Here is a 20,383-nt window from a genome sequence, read left to right as displayed (position 1 = left end):
ATCAAAATTGATAGAAAATGTAAATGAAGAAACAAAAATAAAATCTTTGTTAAAGATTTATGAAACGGTGTGGATAAAATATTCGTATTTTTTGATAAATAAGCAGCACTTGATGATGCCTGCTCAGATTGATCAATGTGGTATATTTGATCAAATATAGACAAGAATAAAAGGCCAGACACGTATTGACAGTCGAGATCGACTTGTCATCCTGAGAGAACTTCCACCAGTGCACAAAAGAACAGTGAGAGTAAGTAACAATAACATTATTTTATGTATATATGTGTTTATGAAAACATTTTGATTAAATGTTGTAGGTGAAAAGGTGTCATTTTTGGACCAAAGGAGGAATTTGTATATGGCCTTAGTGGAGTGGAGTGGTACACCTGAAAGAAATATTTTGAAAGAAGATAAGTACTAGTTGATAAATAAAAAGAGAGAAACTATAAGTACCAATGGACACACAAAGTGTGTGAATCTCCTTATTTGATCATTATTAGGAGAAAGAGGACCAGGTGAGTACAAGTAAAAGGCAGTAAGCATTTTATTCCCCAAGAAAAGGGTGGTAGGTGTAGGCAAAGAACAGTATTGATATGCAAGTATGCCCATATCTAAGTGAAGAAAGCAAAGAAGACACATGCACATAAGAAGGTGGTGTAACCTTTTTATGATTATGCTGATAAAAAGTATTGAATTATTTATATATGGTTAATGCATAAAAATGTAGAGATAGGCAAACATTGTATGCATATATGCCACACTTGCATGCACTTAACAGGACAAACACTTATTCTCAGCGTCATGGGTAGGTAGATTAGGGTAGGAAGCGTGACAAACATGTGCATTATATCTCAACAGAATAAACACAGCAAAGAAAGAAGAGATCCCATGCCATCGAAAGGACTACAAAAGCACAGAGATTTTCAGCATAGCAGAGAAAATTAAAAGCAGGTCTGCCACCGTATCATATTTATAATAATAAATCAACATGCACCACCGCTTTACTGAGGGGAAAAAAGAGTTTGAGGCCGATTCATGGAACCAATGTGCGCCGAAATTTGTGGCGCAAGCTGGCACAAGCGTGAAAAAGCAAGCGCACGCGCATGCGTGCGATTCATGGAAGGCCCTGCGCGTGTTTTCCCCGGGATGTGCGCCAAATCTGTGGGTGGCACACACGGGCGCACACATCACTGCAACATCTGGAACGCTGTGCGCGACGCGCACAGCAAAAGCGCACAACGTGTCGCGCACCCACCAACAAGGGGGCAGAACACACGGAATAGGGAAAAACGTGTGAAAACGAAGGCATAACTGGGAAGTACTGCTGGGAAATACACGGAATCCCCACATGCGCGTGAACAACACGTATTCATGGAATCGAATACGGCAAACCCGCGCACACCAAAAGACACCCACAGGCGTAAACACGTCCGCCACAAGAAGGCAGACGGAAGCGTCCCCACGCAGTATAAAAGTGCGTGCAAACAACAAACACGTATATACAGCTACGATGAATGTCCCATTTCACGCAGCACTGATCGTGGGACACCGCAGGAGGAGGAGAATAGCCAGGCTCTGCATTTTTTTGCCCAGGACCAGCCTTTTTGGGATGCCTGATGACCAGGTCTATGGCAGGTATAGGTTTCCACCTCGTATCATCCTAGACCTTGTCACTGAGTGGGAGGATGTGCTCACATCACCCACCTTGTGCTCCCAAGCACTGAGCCCCTTGGAGTTTTTGGCCACTAGGTCATTTCAGCAGACAACTGCCATAGTTGGGGCGTCTCACAGGCCATGCAGTTATGCTCCCTACACCTGGTGTTGGCAATCATGACTGCGCGCCCCTCAGTCAGCAGGCATATATACATGCCCAGAACACCCGCAGAAAGGCAGGCCATGGTCCAGGACTTTTACAGGGTGGCACACTTCCCCAAAGTGCTTGGGGCCATAGATTGCACCCATGTGGCCCTATGTCCACCTAGGGCCACTGAGCACATCTATCGAAACCGCAAGCACTGGCATTCCATCAATGTACAGGTTGTATGCGATGCCCATGGAATCATCACCTCTGTCTATGCAAACTATCCTGGGTCTACCCATGACAGTTTCATATACAGAATGGCCACCCTGAGCCAGGACCTGGAAGCTGGGAATCATGGCGACACATGGCTCATTGGTAAATCCAAATGTCTGTGCACATGCATGCATGTCACACACAGACAAATACACAAACCCAACTAATGACAACCATCCTCACCTCCCAAGGAGACAGTGACTACCCTCTGAGCAACCACATGATGACGCCAATATGGAACCCCACCACACCACCCCAGGTAAGATACAACGCAGCCCATATTGCAACCAGGGGCAACCAGGGGCATAGTGGAGCGCAAATTCGGAGTGCTTCCGCTCCCTTGACCGCTCTGGCAGGCAGCTACTATATGCACCCCCAGTAGTGTGGCAGCATGTGTCCTGCACAATGTTGCAACACGGCAGGGCGTACCGGTGGACATGGTGGTGCCCCCTCATCCCCATCCACAGGCACAGCCGCTGCCCATAGGAGGAGAAAGGGCATGTGGCCAGGCAGCCCGGACCCAGCTTGTGGCCAAATTTTTCACCTAAACTCCTACCCCTGCGGAGGGCACACAGGCCTGGCACCTATCGGGTGACACAACCTTACCACCCTGAGAATGTTGCCACGGAAGTGCTACATTGTGTTCATCCCTAGCTACTTAAACATAACCAATACGGTGTACCAAAGGGAACACATGCAAGGTGTATATCACACCACACCCGTGCAAAACAGGCCATGACAATCACTTGTATGTCACCCAACCCTCCCAAACCGCATCACCCTTGTCTGCCACACCATGACATGGCATGCAACAGCAAAAGAGCAAACCAAAAGCACAACACATGACCAATTAGATACGAAGTGACACGTGATAAATGAGACAATCACACCTGACATGGAATCTGATGAAATGACTGACCAACAACCTCCCACACATACAAAGTCATACACAAATGCATGCCATCAGCGTTACCATCAACAAAAGACAGAATGCCTGTCGGCATGCACATTGGCCAAGCCAAATCCGCAAATCCCTAACCCGTGTGCTGTGTGTGTCTCCTGCAACACACTGGTCAGCACACAGCACAGTGAGCAGCCATTGTGTTGGGGATACACCTTGAGCATCATATAAAAAGGACAAGCAACAAAAATTACCTATTGACGCATGTACACAATCCCCAATTGGTAAGTGATCATGCGCTGCAGGGACAAAGCATGCCAGAGAAGGCAATCTGTGTGCACGTGTGGGCATGGAAGGGTGGTTGTATGTGTGGTGGAGCATTGTGTAAGTGTGTGTGTCAGTAGGGACATGCACTCAATACATGCATGTGAAATCAAATGAACCTCAGTGTCCTGTACACATCACATGTGAACATTGCCCATGTATACACCCCAGTATGTCAAACCACAACAATACCCTGACACCTGAAAAGTAAACCCAACACAGGAACAGCCATTGACCAGCAGAACACATCATGTACATAGTACCCCACAATGACAATGTCAGAGAGTGCCCAAACACTGTAGCCCAAGGGTACTGTCCGACAACAAGAGGCCCTCCCTCATTTAATCATCACCATGCCCTTCAGAAGAACTGTGTCTGGGGTCTGTTTCCTTCTTCCTTCTAGTCTACCTGGCTTCAGGATCCCCCTACCCCTTGGTTTCCTTATTCTACCTTGCATTTAAATAGGGTCCAGCCCCCTCAGAGGCCACCTTGACTGGTAAAAATACCAAATCGCAGAGAACTCCAAGGAGCCAAACCCCCAAACCAGGGTAAAAGCCTGTAGCCACCAAAAAACCCTGGAAGAGTCTCCATTAGATGACTTGAAGTCGCTCAATATGGCCAAGCACATGTCCAAGCAGAATGATAGAAGAACTACCAAGGTAGCACAGTTGAACAATGGTTGAATAGGATGGGTAGCATTTTCAGTACACAATAATCAATGCGGATGCAACAACTGATGGGTAGTGTCACAGCTCCGGTCTTCAGGCGCAGGAGTGGCACGAACTGACCACCCCCTCTGCGGTCTGGGCGCCTGCAAGGTAAAATTTACACAGGCCTCCGAGACCCCAGCGGGGAAAGAGGGTTAGGGATCCATTGTTTGGATAGGCATCGGTATTCAGTGTAACCGGAAACAGGGTCAGGAGAGGGGAGGTGGATGGGCAAGGGAAAGTAGGCAAAAGACAAAATACAACTATTGACAATTACACATACTCAATCAGAGAAACCATGTACATCATGCACATTTTAAAAATGGCTCAAAGGCGAGCCAAAGAGAGACTTATCTCTAGGGTGAGTGCTGGCCTCCCGCCTGCGCACTCTCAGGTCCGGTAACAGGAGCAGTTCAATGCTGCAAAGAGATTGTGAGTTACTGTTCTGTGTGTGTTTTCCCAACACACACATAACACCATTCATGCCTCAAACTTAGTGACTCTTCCCCAAACAAGCACTCTTGTCTGCTGCTTCGTTTGTATACTTTTGCTTGCCCCTGTGATGGTTCATACACTGTTAATGCAGTAAGGCAGCCACACGTTGTCCCGCGGTAAATGGAAGACCATGTGTTAAGAATCACACATGATAGAATGGTCCTTGGGTGAGCTGCTAGACGCGTGTGGCGAGGTGCGACTTCAGTACAAGTCGCGTTCTGCCTGCCGCAGATTTGTATAGGTAGCGCACGTGGCAATTTGCATATGCTAATGATATGCACTGCACTCGAGTTTGTGCGTTGCTGTGTGTCCCCCCCTTGCGCTGTATTAGTTTATGGCTAGGAACGCTACTGCGCTAATAACTTAACTTCTATGGAGCAGGGTGGAGTTGAGGATATGGGCGACGCCCCCTGTGTGTGCCCCTGATAACTTGGAAAGCTTCTTGGTATTTGGTCCTCAGCGCGGCTTAGCTGTACTGTGTACATCTTCCCCAATGCCTGGCCAAGCTCCCCAGCACTGGCCCTACTTAGCTTGCATGTGTGAGGGGCCTGGAGGAAGGACGGCTGGGGCATGGTCCCTCGTGCTGCTCACCTTGCTAGGAGCTCCTGGAAACACGTCTGCTTCTGTCGGACGTCTGAGCACAAGCCCCGTGCTTCTGCATGCGCGCACATGCTCACGTGTGCCCCACCCAACGTGGCAAGGGTTTAGTAGTTCTTGGCCCGGTGTCTGCTGGGAAAGGTAGTCTGGAGGCTCCTTATCCTGCAGAAAGGGCATAAAAGGCTTTAATAAGGCTGGAAAGTTTTCTGTGTGTGTCTTCATGCTGCATGTTACTGGCCCATGTCTGAGACCTACATCTGACCTCCTCCCACACAACTCCAGGTTCTGTACCCTGACAGGCAGAGCTTGAACTTGAGTAGAAAATAATCAAGGAGGCTGGCACAACTGGATGGTTGAGCTGAAACACAATAAATCCCTGATAGCGTGAACTAAGAAAGGCAGAGACAAGTCTGGAAAGGCACAGAGAAAGCAAGATAGCCAGAAACAGCTGACAGCAAGTTAAGAGCCACAACAGTTGAATAGCATTGGCAAAAGGAAACACTCAACATAAAAGCATGGATGTAATATATGAAAGACAGGAGGAGCGACAGAGAGATGCAGTTGAACAGAAGTGTACTGAGGCAAACCGAGTCAGTGTAAGAGTACGTGGAAATAACTACCCGAGAGACAGGCAGACAGATCTGCAACAAGGACAGTAGCAGGAAGAAGAACAGGGACTAAAGGCACCAGAGTGTGAAAAACAAGTAAAAGAGCCGTAGTCCAGTAGGAAAACTGGGCCGTCAGGCAGCATGAAAGTCATAGAGGGAAGAAAGACACAATGTGCCGTCCAAACAGAACGGAGCGTAATAGTAGTATAGGCGGACATCTCAAGTGAGGACTGGACCGTGAGTTGTGCCTCTTGGCTCACATCCCTAATGGATCCTCCTTTGCCACAATCCACAGGGGCTGTACTCAACACATACCAACTTCACATTGTCACCACCCGGCCCCCTCCCACCATCAGTGTGAGTTTGACAGCTAAAGGGTGAAGGCTACCGTCTACAGCATGAAGTGCATCAAGCACGTATACAGGCAAGAAATTAACATACATCCCAATCAACATCAATAATTGGACAGTTCAATAATGTACTCACCAAAATTGATTGTAGACATGCCGTGGAGAAAACATCCATAATCCCCACTAGGGGTGTTAACACAAGTGGTACAGCAGCAGACAGGCAACAGATATGACGAAAGTCCTATGCCCTTGTGTAAATGGTTGTAACACCAAACCATCCTTGCGAGCCCATGGATAGGGGAAGCAGGAGTGGCATATGTGAGTCAGGACCCCAAGCTGCAAACACATACACGAGACAAGCTTGAATGGGCCCAGATGGAACAGACAGTGGATGCTTTCAAAAGCCACAAAGCACCACACCATCACATGAATGCACAATAGACAAACAATTTTAAACTATATTAACTAATTAAACTATAAAAAAAAATTGCCACATACGACCCAGGGAGGGGTGGGGGGAGGAGGCACCCATGAGGGTGGAGGTACAGGGTGCACCTCAACACCCACATGCGATGATGTTGAGATAAAAAAAAACGTAGGTCAGCATGTAGCACCTCACGTGATATGCGTGCTTCCTCTTGCAAGGTAGCACGTGTAACATGGAGTCCTTCCTGCATGGCCTGGCATGACATCTGGAGCACCTCCCGGCAAGCACGTAGCTCAGTCGAGATGGTATTCTCAAGCTGCTCCAACCTCTCCTCTGTCCGCTGCCTCTGGGTCATATTGAGCACACCCAGGGTAGATCTCAGGGGTCGATGGTCATCCCTCAGGGTCTCCCTGTGTGCCTCTGCATGAGCAGCAAGCGCTTGATGCAGAGACACCATTTCAGCCTGGCGTGCCCTGTCTGAGGCTGCCATGCCCAGCCTGAGCGAGCGGGCCGTGGACTGTGCTGCCCGCTGCTGGAGATCCACCTGCTTAGCAGGGGGGAGCACGGATTGGCCCACACGTTCCATGCTCTGAGTGATCTTATCAAATTCTGCCCCCTGTTGTTCGGAATCGGCAACCATGTCTTGCTCCCACTCAGTATACCCCGGTGGCGCACGGCCACCGCGTTGCTGGGCTTGACACCCGCGGGGCCCAAGGAGCCGCAGTCCTAGTTGGGTTGGCACCGCCCGCGGCTGCAGGACTACATCCCTCCATTGACGTGATGCCCCAGGCACATCAGCAACTGGTGTGGAGTGTGACCGTGCATCCCGATCCACCACAGGCGGAGGTTTCAACACCATCTGGCCCCTCAGTGCAGGTGTCGCAGACAGAGGATCGTCCACATCAGAATCACTCACCGTGGACGAATGGACATGACGCACATTCAACTCGACATTGTTGTCAGAGTGATCATCCGAGCTAGACCATTGCCAGCCCTGGACACAATGGTCTGCAGCACAAGTGGGTTCTCATGGCCTACCACCCCACGACCCCCACTTGTGCTGGATTGCCGAAGTGATAGCAAACCTGTGTCAGTATTGACATCACCATCCTCTGGCTCCATTGCATCATCATCTGTAATGTGGAAAAAACAAACATGAGTACATATGTCAGAAGCACATAACCCACACACACATAGACATCACATCGACAGCCAATGCATGAAGCAGACATGTCACACACAAATGAAATTCCGGCATGCATCCAGTGGCATTGATATGCAAACACATCCCAAAGCAGAAATGGATGTGTGTAAATAGCAAAGCCTACACATGTACAGAATGTAGTATATCACCTCCATCACACACCACCTCTATCAGGCACATGTCACAGGCAGAAATGACAGATGGCAACAGAGAGATGGCACATACCATAAGCATGTCTGAACTGCAAAATGGTCACAGCTGCAAGTGAATCCAAACACACCATGACACACGTAATATGCATGTACACATGCATCACTAAACCATCATCACCAATATAGCTTCATCCATCTGCAGCTCATCCCGTACCGGGCGTCATGGGCCATGTAGACATAGTGAATGTCCCAAGCAAAACGAGGGCCTGCAATCAGGCATGAGGGACCATAACGCCCAGTACGGTCCGAGCTTCCGGCCATGAAGCCTCCAGAACACCCCTCAGGGCCTGATTGAGCACATTGTGTATTGATTGTGCCCTAAAACATTATTCAATGTGTCAAATCATCACAGCCAAGTGGGCCTGGGTGGACACATACTGCACCACAGTGCACCTTCAGGATTGTGCCAGTTGAACATAACGGGCTCAATGCTGAAATCGCAGCAGCATTAACATTAATCAACTACATTTTAGTCATACTACAAAAAAGCTGCAGAAGATACGTGTAAATGAACACTTTCACACACACATAAGTGAGTAGCCACAATGTTGCACTACACAACATTGAAGCTGCTTGCATATGTACATGTGAAAGTGTTCAAAAACACCCGTTTCACCATACACCTGTATTGTGAACATGAACAGCAACCAACACAGCAAAGCAAGCAGCTACAACGCTGCTTGCTTTGATGTATGTGAAAGTGTACACATACACACGTGCAGGCAGCTCCACAGTCATTACAACCCGATTGGCAGGCTACAGTCAATCTGTGGCCTATACCGGTTAGTATAGGCCGCAGATTGACCTATCAACTTTGCTAAACACCCACCAGGGTGTCTCAATACTGAATACATGTGTCAAAGGATGCACCTTTGCCTGTGCCTTTCATAACAGTGAAGGGATGACAATCTGGCCATACATGCCAGTTCACTTTGACATTGCATCAGTGAGTAGGCATGTAGAACGGTGTGACATGGCTCAGAAGTGGGTTGGTGCAGTGCAGAGCATGTGCACGTTATCAACTATCTACATCAACAAGTGCATTATGATGTCAGTAAGTGCAAGGTCAGACATCAAATGTAATATGCATGCAATGGGTTGCATGGATACAGGCACCCCCTCCCTTAGTGAAAATGCACGGAGGCATTGAATCACAGTGAAAGGTTGACCAGAAACTGTGTATTGGCAGACAGTGTTGAGTACCGTCAATTGCATCATCTGAATCAACTGACAACACAGCCGATGAGAATGGGACAGTGAGCAGGACACATGATGAACCCTATGTACTACACCCATTTGTGCAGAAGGCACTACACCAGTTTGACAGAGTCAGGGGGCCTGAGACAGGGGGAGGCCAGTGCCCCACACAGACTATGACACCCTAAACATGTGCGTGATGCCGGACTGAGCCACAGTGAGCATGGAAATGATGATGAAATGCCATTAAATGCATGTCATGCTGGACACGTACTACAATGATCATCCTGCAAAGGACACATAGGGCCATGCATGTAATGCACATGGAGCATGAATGGGCACTCATGTCCCTGCGGAGCATCAGCCATCTGCACAGTCCGAGTGAGACACCCTGCATCAAGGACATAGGATGTACCCCACAGTATGTGTCTGGCAGGTTGGCAGGGGGAAGTGTGCATGTACACAGGAGCGTTGAACAGGCCATTGCAGTAGTCCAACATGTTACCCACCAGTGCAATGGTGTAATAGTGGTGCAGGGGGGTAGAGGGGCAAGGGAGCATGCCTACGTGGAGTACCAGCATGCAGGCAGAAGACCCATGCATGTCAGTCATGTGATGACATAGTCCGAGTGCTGAGTGGAAAGACACCCCAGGCTACATGCAGAAGGGCCAGTGAGCTGGAACATGGACTAGAGGGGCAGCCGGATGACTAGCATGTGAGTAGGGTGCAAGTGTGGTGATGAGGACAGTCCGTGTCTGCAGTACATGTCCAGCATGCTGCACAGCAGGCACGCATTAGTGAACCATTGCAAGACTCGCACATAAGAACCATGTACACATAGCATGTATTGGCAGTCAAGCACAACACATCGCACAAGCAAACCACACGTGGCCTGGACAAGCACGCAGAAACACTCCCTGGACGGGGCATCAAAATCCAGCATCTCTCCCACTCCTTCGTACAATTCTGCCGGTATGAACTCCGCAGCGATCAACTCATGCGGAGTGAGTTCTTCCTCCTGAGGTGGTGGCCCACCGCCAGTCACCCCAGTCATGGCATAATTGGAGGCACGCTTTAGCTTAGCACAGCATCGGAGGTCATCCCAATGCTTTTTGCACCCCTGAGCTGTGCGCACCTCATGTCCGAATGCACTAACACTCTCTGCAACACGCTTCCAGTGGTCCCAATGGTGGGCAGCCATAGTGTGACAATTTAGGCCGACTAGCATGTCACGGTTGTGTTCCGACATGTAGCCCACAAGGAAGTCCAGTTCCTGCTTGCAGAAAGACTTCTTCCTCGACGTGCCGGAGGCCGGAGCCGTGTGTGGGGTCCCAGCCTCTTGTGCAGGTGCAACCTTCCTCCTCTTGGACCCTGAATGGCAAATGCCGCCCTGATCAGTTGGGGCAGTGGCGCTGGTGGATTGAACCGAGGGAGTGGCAGGTGGAACAAGGACAGAAACCCTGACTTGCATCAGTGGCTGCTGGGTGCCCTTGACTGGACCCTGCTCAGCAACATCCGCTGTGCCAAGGTCATTGACCAGGACTGTCCTGGATGGTAGACTCACAGCCGGGGTGGTGTCAGCTGCATCTGCCCATGCACTTGCCAAGACCCGGCTGCTCGGGGCAGCAGATGACAATACTGCCCCAGGGACATGTACCTCGGTCAGGGCAGCCCTGCGTGCACTTACCGTGTGCCTTCTGACCTCCTGGAAATCATCCTGGGACTATTCAGGTGCCAACGCAGCATGCGCTGGATGACCCTGAGCCTGGGTGGTGGTGTCCACAGCTGCACCTGCAGCTACCACTACCCTTGAGCCTGTGGCAGTCGATGAAACGGACTGCCGGGTCACATGGGCCCCAGTGCCAGATGCAAGAGCTGTATCTCCCGGAACCACAGGGGGTGGTGGCATGACTGCACCAACACGTGGCAGAACATCCTGCCGAAGTGGCGCACCCCTGCCTCTTCCACCTCTGCAGCCACCCTGGACACCCTGGAGTCCCCCTACTCCCTGGTCACCCTGGCCACATCCGCCACGTGGAGTACGCCCAGCTGAGGCGCCCCTCACCTTTCGTGGCCTCCCAACCATGGCACAGATGTAGTAGTGCCAATGGGAGGTGTACACGACAATTGTCCTGGGCAATTGGGGTGGAGAGAGGGGGATACTAGATGTTAACAGCACCCCTGTGCACCTGCAAGGCTGTATGTGACCCTGGTGATGAAGTGACGGGTCACGCAACGCTCAGGCACCCCAAAACTGCAGTAAAACCGCGCACGCAACCCCTCGGTAGCCCAGGTGTGTGGAATTAACCTCCCGCAGTACGTGGTGGCACCAAGGGACACGAAAAACACATACGCGTGGGACACGCAGGCTACTATGACCTCGAAAATAGGTAAGCGATACACAGGGGTACCCACAGTGGGAAAAATAGCATGCGCGACTCACCGTCTGACTAGCGTGGTAATGAAAAACACATGTAGCCAATACCCCCGCCAAAAGAAGAGATACATCCTTGATCCGCTGTGAAGTAGTGATGGCGCGTGAAACAACCAGAAGTAGCAACACACACGTCGGTCTCCACGAAAAGCACGTACAGCGAACTGCTGGCCCTGCTCACCTTTAACCCGTGCTGAGGTAAACGCCCGCGTGTGTCACATCACTTACGCGCTTAGGCCCTTTCCTTGAATTACACACATTAACACGCGGATTTACAGTTTTTTCACATGCTGAATCACTATGCACCCGTGCAGGGGAAACGCCAGTGCGCGTTCCGTCACATACGTGCTTACACGATAAGGGCCTTTCCTCAAATTACACGCTGACGTGCTGTTTTTTCACGTGCCAAATCACTCTGTATCAAGCTGACCACGCGACAACACACGGAAGACCATGCTCCTGCCCAGAAGGCCATTTTCCTGCCGCCCAGAGCCCCGAGCCAACTCCCACCAGCCATCTGCTGCTGCCTGCCTGCTGGCCACGTGCCCGGCTATTTGGTGTCTGCACGTCAGCCATCTGCAGGGGTCCAGTTGCTGTGACCACCCCTGCTGGAACAGAAGACTCCCGACTGAAGTTCTATCGCTCCACAGCCCAGCACCAGGACCCAGTTGCCCACCCACACCTGCCTCAGGGGTTGCCATGTCGGGGGAAACACCACTGGCAACCCCCAGCCAGAGAGGCAGAGGGCTGCCAGCTTCACAGCAGGAGAGGTTGGCATCCTGGTGGAGCAAGTCCTGGTGCATTATGATGCCCTCTATGGAAGAAGACGCGCCAACAAGGATGGACGGGAGAGGATCTGATTGGACATCGTGGTTGCCATCAACGCGGAGGGTGTGGCAACCCGCGAACTACAACACGTCCGTAAGCGCTGGGAGGACTTCAGGTCCAGGACCCTCAGGAAGGTCCGGCACGTCTTGGAAGCAGCGGATGCAGTGAGGCGCCGGCTCCACCTTACCACCGACGACATCAACCGCATTAACCCAGCCCATCCCCCCAGTTCATGGCCCGCAGGCAACCCATCACCCCTGGGCATGCCCCGCAGGCAGCCCACACCACAGGGGACCACCCCACACCCCATACCATGCCCCGCAGGCAGCCCACCACCCCAGTCCATGCCCCGCAGGCAGCCCACCACCCCAGTCCATGCCCCACAGGCAGCCCATCACCCCTGGGCATGCCCCGCAGGCAGCCCACCACCCCAGTCCATGCCACGTAGGCAGCCCATCAATCCAGTCCATGCTCCGCAGGCAGCCCATCACCCCAGTCCATACCCAGCAGGCAGCCCATCACCCCTGGGCATGCCCCGCAGGCAGCCCACACCACAGGGGACCACCCCACATCCCATACCATGCCCCGCAGGCAGCCCATCACCCCAGTCCATGCCCCGCAGGCAGCCCATCACCCCTGGGCATGCCCCGCAGGCAGCCCATCACCCCAGTCCATGCCCCGCAGGCAGCCCATCACCCCTGTCCATGCCCCCCAGGCAGCCCATCACCCCTGGGCATGGCCCGCAGGCAGCCCACACCACAGGGGACCACCCCACACCCCATACCATGCCCTGCAGGCAGCCCATCACCCCAGTATTTGCCCCGCAGGCAGCCCATCACCCCTGGGCATGCCCCGCATACCAGCAGCCCACACCACAGGGGACCACCCCACGCCCCATACCATGCCCCGCAGGCAGCCCATCACCCCTGGGCATGCCCTGCAGGCAGCCCATCACCCCAGTCCATGCCCCGCAGGCAGCCCATCACCCCAGTCCATGCCCCGCAGGCAGCCCATCACCCCTGGGCATGTGCCGCAGGCAGCCCATCACCCCAGTCCATGGCCCGCAGGCAGCCCATCACCCCTGGGCATGCCCCGCAGGCAGCCCATCACCCCTGGGCATGCTCCACAGGCAGCCCATCACCCCAGTCCATGGCCCGCAGGCAGCCCATCACCCCTGGGCATGCCCCGCAGGCAGCCCATCACCCCAGTCCATGGCCCGCAGGCAGCCCATCACCCCTGGGCATGCCCCGCAGACAGCCCATCACCCCAGTCCATGCCCTGCAGGCAGCCCATCACACCTGGGCATGCCACGCAGGCAGCCCACACCACAGGGGGGACTTTTTCCACACAATTTACCTGGCATGAGCAGGGTACGTGTATTCCAGGTGTGCGCGGGGAGTTTTACACGCGATTTCGCTGGCACGAGCAGGATACACGTATTCCGAGGGGTGCGTGTGGAGTTTTACATGCGATTTTGCTGGCGCGAGCGGGGTACGTGTATTCCAGGGGTGCGCAGGGAGTTTTACATGCTATTTCGCTGGCGCGAGCGGGATACACGTATTCCGAGGGGTGCGTGTGGAGTTTTACATGGGATTTCGCTGGCGCGAGCAGGGTATGCGGAATCCGAGGGGCGCGCAGGGAGTTTTACACACGATTTCACTGGCACGAGCGGGGTACGCATATTCCGAGGGGTGCGCGGGGAGTTTTCCACACGTTTTCGCGGTTGGGGGGCTGTATGCTGGTCCACTGGCCTTTGCGCCATGTACTGAATTTGTACCATGTTTTTGGCGCATGGAGCGCGGTTGGGGGCGTAGCTGGCGCTGCTGCAGGGTCGCTGCGCCACGGCTGGTTATGGATGTAAAAATCCATGACTACGCTGTGCGTCAAAATGGGTTTTGGCGCAGGCGGCTGGCGCAAGCTGCCGCACACGCACTCTGTGCGCAAGCTGCGTGCGTCACTTCTGCGCTTTATTCCATGAATTACCCCCTTAGTGTCCTACCTAACAATGGATATAAAGAAATGACCCCAGCATCTGTGTCCTACTTAACAATGGATATAAAGAAAGGACCCTAGCATCATCATGTTAAGGAAAAACATAAGCGACAGGGCCAGGGCCTCTGTGCAGAAGGAGAAAGAAAGGCCTGTTTTAGGGAAATACAATTTTTGTTAGCTTATCATGACTTTGGCTCTATTTGGTTTCTGCAGGGAGCAAAGGACAATGTTATCCATGGGTGTGCCAAGAGAAGCGGCTAAAGAAAGAAGAAGAACCCCCATTTTTTAATATGTTTTTGGATTTGTTATGTTGTTTGTTTTGTCTTTTATTATTTTTATCATAAAGAAGGGGACAATTTAACCCCACTGGTGTGAAAAATGAGAAGCCACATGTAAAAGGCTCTATTAAGAATGGAGGAGAAATGTTTCCTTTTTCACTTAAAAGAGGAGTTTGGAGATGACATTTGAGTTTAGCACAGCACTAAGAAAGATACAATGAGGTGTAAACCTAGGAAAAAGGAGGGGCAAGTGAGGGTAAACAAATTTATACGTGTGCTTTTTGGTCCCACGTCTCAAGCACACCCAGGTATAGGCATAGAAAAACATAGGTGACACTAAGGTATGCATGAAAGGGAGAAAAAGCAGCCAATCAATTATATTAAGAAAGAGGAAATGTATTGTATGTGTTAGGAGGTAGGGGTGCTTTAAAGAGAAAGAAGCACTAAAGTAGTAATGTTTAGATTTTAGGTGGAAGTACTGATGATAAAATGCACCTATTTTTCAAGAATTCTTTCTATTTTTTTTATATTTCAGATGGACCGGGAGCACCTGCACGACAATTGATCTAAAGCAACTAAGCATAGGACCAGGGAGAAAAGTCATAATTGAGACATAAAGGGGATTTAAGGGGACCCAGCCAGAGGCCCATTTGCTATTTAAAAAAAAAAAAGAAGAAACAATTCTCCATATGAAATCCCCCAGAAAATCTAATGTCCCGTCGACTGACTATTTTATTCAAATCAGAAGACTGGGGGTTTTAGTCCTCAGTGGTCACAAAACAATTCATCCTAAAGCATAGACTATGAACTAACAGCCCTTGAACCGGCTGCAAAGCAGCTACATAAATAAATAAACAAATAAATAATGGACCACTGAAAGGACCATGGACTTGTAATAAAAGAAGAACAAAGAATTGAGTGGAAGATGCGCAGATGGAAAACAAATAAGATGACGGCCAAAAAATATACTTTGAGAAGCTGGCGAATGGGGAATAAGGCAGGGACAAAGGAAACGTCATGGAGTGAGAGAAAAGAGAACATAAAAACACATGAGAATGTATATACATGACAGTATGAAAAATGAGCTTGTGGGTCCCCCTCAAGAAATATAAATGTTGTTTAACGATATCTCCCAAATCTCATGGTGGGAGAAATCACTTGTGCATGTAAAATATCTTTTAATTGGGTAATAGGGGTGGGAACAGGGTGGAGCAAACAAAGTTGCTGTTTGGAGATGCATACATAGAAACAAATAATAAAAGAGGGCAATACATGTCATACCTTTGACAAAAAAGGGTACATATACATTTGATTAGGATACTACAATATGATTAAAGACACTATTGGTTCTTTAGAAGTGTATTTCACAATTCCTCCAATCTTGAGCTAGAGCATTGCGTTGAGGGGGCTGACTGAGATAGGGATGTATAGGTACACTGCATGCGGGGGAGGGTAAACACTAGATATAAGGTTAAGTAGTGAGGGGGGATGTAAAGGAGGTCTATATCCCCCATTTTATGGTAGACAGACAAATATGGTAATTAGGGCCAATATTTCACTCTCCTGTACAATATTGTAGAAATCAGGATTCTTATCTGTTTAGATAAGTTAGGTTGGCCTAATTAAAGGTAAAAGTACTTTTGAAATAGGGGTCACTGCGCACACTTGTTTGGGGTGGCATGGGCTAGGGAGGGTGTGCTTACATTTTGTACAAACAAACATAACATAAGACATTAGGCCACACTGTTGCCTCACAAATAAATAAAGGCTTTAAGTCTGATGGCAGTTATACGTATTGAGCAACCACGCGGAAAGTGCTGTGTGCAGAAATTCAAGGTTGACTGAGATCAGCTGAAAAACGTGTAGAACAATTCAGTATTTAAAAAGCAAGAATATGTGTCTTTCAGTGGTATGGTTCATGAAATAAAATTGGCTTATCTTCAGAAAAGATAAGATATAGAGCCAGACAGTCCATGTTCTGAACATCGCGTGCTGAGAAGTCTGGAACACAAAGTGTCATCTCAGAAACTTGTTTTTTCTTAAAAACAATTTTTATTGATTTTCAATACAAACTATAAACATTTAATACACCAGCATTATGCATCTTGAATCCACAACATCTGTCATTTACATGTAGGCTCTGCTGTTTGTGTCCCCCCTACCCCCAAACTCGAGCCTACCTCACCTCACTTCCTGCCATTCCATAATTCTGCGACATTCCTACACCTTCTCCTCAGCATGTTCATTTTCATCGGGGCCTTACTGAGTGGGCCCATATAGTGTAGCCGTCAGTTGTCTCCATTCCATCAGGGAGCCTGCTCCCCCCCCCCCCTGTTGCTCGCCTCATGCCACACTGCTGTTTCAGCCTCTGTCCATTTCTGTAGTTCCCCCCACCAAGCTTCTATTCTGGGTCTATGGCTTGCCTTCCATCCCATAGCAATTCTCCTTTTGGCGAGTATATATGCCAGGTCTTTCAGCTTACTCACATGTCTCAGTTGGCACGGTCTAGGGAACCCCCCTTACATGCATGCCCATACTGAGTCCACATTTATATTTATCCCTTTCTCCTTTAACCAATGGGCTATCTCTCCCCAGAACTTTCCAACTTCCGGACACTCCCAGAACATATGTGTCATTCCAGCATTAATTTCTCCACATCTAGGGCATGTTTGTCGTTCAGCTTTCCCAAATCTAGCTATCCGTTGGGGGGTCAAGTATGCCTTGTGGGTTACATATAATTGTATTTGCTGCAGTCTCTCGTTTCTGGACACCTTTTTGTGGTACCCTTGGGCTCTTTCCCATTGCCCATCAATCATACGTTCCCCAGCTTCTTCCTCCCAGTCTACTCTTAATTGGGTTACTTCCTCCCCGATCTTAGACATTAAGAGCTCATAGATCCTGGAGATCTCATGTCCCCCATCAGCCATGTCTTGCATCATTTCTATAGCTTCATCAGGTTGTTCTTCTAGTATTATCGCTGATCATGACTTTTACTCCGCCTTACTATTCTGGAGTAAGTGATTTATTGTCCCACATGCAAACCAGTTTCCTCCACCAACACCCCAAACTCCTTTATCTTCCCTTCTTGCCATATGTCTCCCACTGTTGCCACCCCTACTGATTCCCATCTCCGCCGAATCGTTCTCCTCAGTTGTACATCCCCTCCTGTGAGTGCCACTAGTGGCACTTGCGGGGAACATGGTGTTGGATTCCTCATGACCTGACATGCTTGATCCCATATCTTCCGTCCCAGTTGCAGCATCCCCGGACTCCCTTTCAGCTCCGACCTAGGGAGCCATATCATTTCTTTAAGGAAGTATTGGCCACACTCTAAGCTCAACAGTCTAGACTCTGACGTGGGGTCTTCAGATCACCATTTTACCACATGTTTCAATTGGCTTGCTAGGTAGTAGGCCTCGAAGTTTGGCAGCTTGATCCCCCCTCTGTTGTACATATTCTGTCATTTCCACAGGGCAATTCTATTCCGAGGGCCATGCCAGAGGAACCCCCTACGTATACTCTGTAGTTTAACAAAAAAACGTTTTGGTATCATATGCGGTATGTTTCCGAAATAATGCAGCATTCTGGGCAATACAACCATTTTCAATAACGCTGCTCTTCCTATCATAGCCAGGAGTAGTTTCGTCCAGAATTTCATACTGTTTTCTATGTTTGCTACCGCTCTCTCTGTGTTCCGCCTGTGTTCTTCCCCCACCGTGTGGTAAATGTCTATCCCTAAGAATCTAAATGTGTCAGTCTCCCATGGTATTTGTAGGACTGGAAGGCGTTCCTTTGGGACCCCTACGTTCCTCCCCAGCGGGAATATACATGATTTCTTAGGGTTGACAGCAATATCCGACAGTGAGGAGACTCTCTCCATGATCTCCATTATATACTGGAGATTCTCCTCCGGGTATTGCAGGTACAGCAGCATATCATCTGCATATAATGAAATTAAGTGCGGTTCCCCATTTGCCCGGATCCCAATTATTCCATATTGCTGCCTTAGGTATATCGCCAGTGGCTCAAACGCCAGTATGTATAGCATCGGCGAACATGGGCATCCTTGCCTAGTGCCCCTCCCGAGCTGCCATTTCTCCGAGATACATGCTCCCGTCTTGACCCTGGCCAACGGTGCGCTGTAGAGTAGTTTCACCAATCTAAGGTATCCTGGTCCCATTTCATATTTGTTTAGGGCCACCTGACGGAGTCAAAGGCTTTGACTGCATCAAGTGATACAATAGCCATCTCTCCTGGGACCCCTCTCGTGTGTTCCATGACCCGGTGTAGCCTTCTCAAGTTATCTGATATACTTCTGTTCGGGACATACCCTGTTTGGTCGGGGTGTATCAAGCTGCCAATGACTCGCTTCATTCTGTTGGCTAGCACTGCGGTGAGTATTTTGCTGTCCTGATTAAGCATCGACAGTCGTCCGTATGATCCGCACTCCACACCTGGTTTGTTAAGTTTAGGGAGCGGGACAATAATTGCCCCCCTCAGGGATTGCGGTAGCATGCCCTTTTCAAACGCCTCGTTCAACATTGCTAGCAGCAGGGGGACCACATCATTTTTATATTTTTTATAGAACTCGCCTGGGAGTCCATCAGTCCCTGGGGTCTTACCGGTGGGCAGCAGTAACACTACTTCCTCTAATTCCTCTATTGTGATCGGGGCTTCCAGACCCTCCCTCTCTTCAGCACTTATTTGGGGCAAGCCAATGTCTTTCAGTGTTTCCACTATCTCTCCACTATCTCCTCCCCCTACGTCCTTATACAGTTTCTTGGAAAATTCCAGGAATTCTCGGTTTACTTCTTCCTGAGTATCCACTATGTGCTCACTTTCTCCCACTATTGCTCTAATTACTGGCCTGGGTGACTCACTCTTATACAGCCAAGCCAGCATTCTTCCCGGTTTGTCCCCGACCGCATGCTGCCTCTCCGTATATTTCTTATAGCTTAAATGACACAGCCTATCCCAGTATCCCACACATTCTTGCTGCAGTTGACTTATGGTTCCTACCGCCTTCTCTGACTCCCCCTCTTTGCTCATCATTTTCTCCAATTTAATTTTGTTTTTTTTGTAATTCCCTCAGTATCCCTCCTTGTAATCCTTTGGATTTAGCTATTGCTGCTCCTCTTATCACCACCTTTAATTCTTCCCAGTATTGTTTTCAAAGTAATCTACAATGTCCTCTCTCAGATCGTCTTTGAATTCCATATCCTGCAATGCTTCTGCTCTAAGACTCCATGTCGGAATCCTAGCTCTCAGGGGCAGGTATTGCCACGTTAGGACCAATAGCGAGTGATCCGACAGAACCCTCGCTTTGTATTCCGTGTTAGTTCTTTCCCCCATCATTTCTTGTGTGGCGAACATGTAGTCTAGCCTCGTATGTAGTTTCTGTGGGGCCGAATAGTGTGAGTACTGTCTATCACTTGGATGTTGTACTCCCCACACATCCTCTAACCGGAGTTCCAACAGCAGCGTCCCCAGGGCCTTAGCTGCCGGGGCAGGCCTATCCCATTTCGCATCCGATCTGTCTACCCTTGGGTCCAGTTTACAGTTAAAATTCCCTCCCCATATCATCACCCTCCCCAGATATGTGCTGACTTTGGTATATAGGGACCTGATGTACGACACTGTGTCTTTGTTCGGGGCATATGTGTGTATAACGCATGTTTCCTTATTCTCTACCAGCCCTCTTATTGCCACCATTCTTCCATCTGTTTCTATTGTGGTCTGTAATAGCTTGAATGGG

This window comes from Ambystoma mexicanum, chromosome 3q, assembly GCF_040938575.1.
Source record: "Ambystoma mexicanum isolate Mex_15411 chromosome 3q, UKY_AmexF1_1, whole genome shotgun sequence".
In the NCBI taxonomy this organism is placed as follows: Eukaryota; Metazoa; Chordata; class Amphibia; order Caudata; family Ambystomatidae; genus Ambystoma; species Ambystoma mexicanum.
This window is presented reverse-complemented; position numbering follows the sequence as displayed.